Below are 2,830 nucleotides of genomic sequence, written 5' to 3' on the forward strand. Positions count from 1 at the left end.
TGGAAGTATGGAGCTATGGAGCTATGGAGCTCTGGAGCTATGGAGCTAAGGAAGTATGGAGCTATGGAGCTCTGGAGCTATGGAAGTATGGAGCTATGGAGCTCTGGGGCTATGGAAGTATGGAGCTATGGAAGTATGGAGTTATGGAGCTATGGAAGTATGGAGCTATGGAGCTCTGGAGCTCTGGAGCTATGGAGCCACCAGCCAGCACCCTCCGTGGCTCAACCACGCCGGCCCAGAGTTCCAGCCGCTCGGCTTCACTCTCTCACAAGCCCCGCCTGGAGCTCCCCGGCCCACCCCTGGTACCTCAACTACCGAGGCCAGCCGCTCGACCACGCCGGCGCAGAGTTCCAGCCGCTCGGATTCACTCTCTCACAAGACCCGCCTGGAGCTCCCCGCCCCACCCCTGGTACCTCAACTACCGAGGCCAGCCGCTCGACCACGCCGGCGCAGAGTTCCAGCCGCTCGGATAAGCTCTGTCACTCACCCGCCGCGCAGCCACCGGTAACGGGGAAATGTCGCCGCCTTGTGGACACGCCGTTGTAAATGAATGGGCTTTCGCACTTAGTGCAATTTTAGCACACTCTCTGACTGGAGCTATGGAAGTATGGAGCTATGGAGCCACCAGCCACCCAGGCTGGAGCTATGGAGCTATGGAGCTCTGGTGCTATGGAGCTATGGAGCTCTGGTGCTATGGAGCTATGGAGCTCTGGTGCTATGGAGCTATGGAGCTCTGGTGCTATGGAGCTATGGAGCTCTGGTGCTATGGAGCTATGGAGCTCTGGTGCTATGGAGCTATGGAGCTCTGGTGCTATGGAGCTATGGAGCTCTGGTGCTATGGAGCTATGGAGCTCTGGTGCTATGGAGCTATGGAGCTCTGGTGCTATGGAGCTATGGAGCTCTGGTGCTATGGAGCTCTGGAGCTCTGGTGCTATGGAGCTATGGAGCTATGGAGCCACCAGCCAGCACCCTCCGTGGCTGGATCAATGGAAGTGTTTTAGGTACCAGGCAGCCAAAGGGCCGGGGCCTCACGCTCGACCACGCCGGCGCAGAGTTCCAGCCGCTCGGATAAGCTCTGTCACTCACCCGCCACGCAGCCACCGGTAACGGGGAAATGTCGCCGCCTGGCGGACACGCCGTTGTAAATGAATGGGCTTTCGCACTTAGTGCAATTTTCGCCAACTCTCTGACTGGAGCTATGGAAGTATGGAGCTATGGAGCCACCAGCCACCCAGGCTGGAGCTATGGAGCTCTGGAGGTATGGAGCCCTGGAGCTATGGAGCTATGGAGCCCTGGAGCTATGGAGCCCTGGAGCTATGGAGCTATGGAGCTCTGGTGCTATGGAGCTATGGAGCTCTGGTGCTATGGAGCTATGGAGCTCTGGTGCTATGGAGCTATGGAGCTCTGGTGCTATGGAGCTATGTAGCTCTGGTGCTATGGAGCTATGGAGCTCTGGTGCTATGGAGCTATGGAGCTCTGGTGCTATGGAGCTATGGAGCTCTGGTGCTATGGAGCTATGGAGCTCTGGTGCTATGGAGCTATGGAGCTATGGAGCCACCAGCCAGCACCCTCCGTGGCTGGATCAATGGAAGTGTTTTAGGTACCAGGCAGCCAAAGGGCCGGGGCCTCACGCTCGACCACGCCGGCGCAGAGTTCCAGCCGCTCGGATAAGCTCTGTCACTCACCCGCCACGCAGCCACCGGTAACGGGGAAATGTCGCCGCCTGGCGGACACGCCGTTGTAAATGAATGGGCTTTCGCACTTAGTGCAATTTTCGCCAACTCTCTGACTGGAGCTATGGAAGTATGGAGCTATGGAGCCACCAGCCACCCAGGCTGGAGCTATGGAGCTCTGGAGGTATGGAGCTATGGAGCCCTGGAGCTATGGAGCTATGGAGCCCTGGAGCTATGGAGCCCTGGAGCTATGGAGCTATGGAGCCCTGGTGCTATGGAGCTATGGAGCTCTGGTGCTATGGAGCTATGGAGCTCTGGTGCTATGGAGCTATGGAGCTCTGGTGCTATGGAGCTATGTAGCTCTGGTGCTATGGAGCTATGGAGCTCTGGTGCTATGGAGCTATGGAGCTCTGGTGCTATGGAGCTATGGAGCTCTGGTGCTATGGAGCTATGGAGCTCTGGTGCTATGGAGCTATGGAGCTATGGAGCCACCAGCCAGCACCCTCCGTGGCTGGATCAATGGAAGTGTTTTAGGTACCAGGCAGCCAAAGGGCCGGGGCCTCACGCTCGACCACGCCGGCGCAGAGTTCCAGCCGCTCGGATAAGCTCTGTCACTCACCCGCCGCGCAGCCACCGGTAACGGGGAAATGTCGCCGCCTGGCGGACACGCCGTTGTAAATGAATGGGCTTTCGCACTTAGTGCAATTTTAGCCAACTCCGTGGCTGCAAGTATGGAAGTATGGAGCTATGGAGCCACCAGCCAGCACCCTCCGCGGCTGGAGCTATGGAAGTATGGAGCTATGGAGCTCTGGGGCTATGGAAGTATGGAGCTCTGGGGCTATGGAGCTCCGGGGCTATGGAGCTCCGGGGCTATGGAGCTCCGGGGCTATGGAGCTCCGGGGCTATGGAGCTCCGGGGCTATGGAGCTATGGAGCTCCGGGGCTATGGAGCTCCGGGGCTATGGAGCTATGGAGCTCCGGGGCTATGGAGCTCCGGGGCTATGGAGCTCCGGGGCTATGGAGCTATGGAGCTCCGGGGCTATGGAGCTCCGGGGCTATGGAGCTCCGGGGCTATGGAGCTCTGGAGCTATGGAAGTATGGATGATCCAGCACCCTCCGTGGCTGACCGCTGGTGCTCGGGGCCGGTGAACTCGGCAC

This window comes from Syngnathus leptorhynchus, unplaced genomic scaffold (genome assembly GCF_054491065.1).
Source record: "Syngnathus leptorhynchus isolate UIUO unplaced genomic scaffold, UIUO_Slep HiC_scaffold_700, whole genome shotgun sequence".
In the NCBI taxonomy this organism is placed as follows: domain Eukaryota; kingdom Metazoa; phylum Chordata; class Actinopteri; order Syngnathiformes; family Syngnathidae; genus Syngnathus; species Syngnathus leptorhynchus.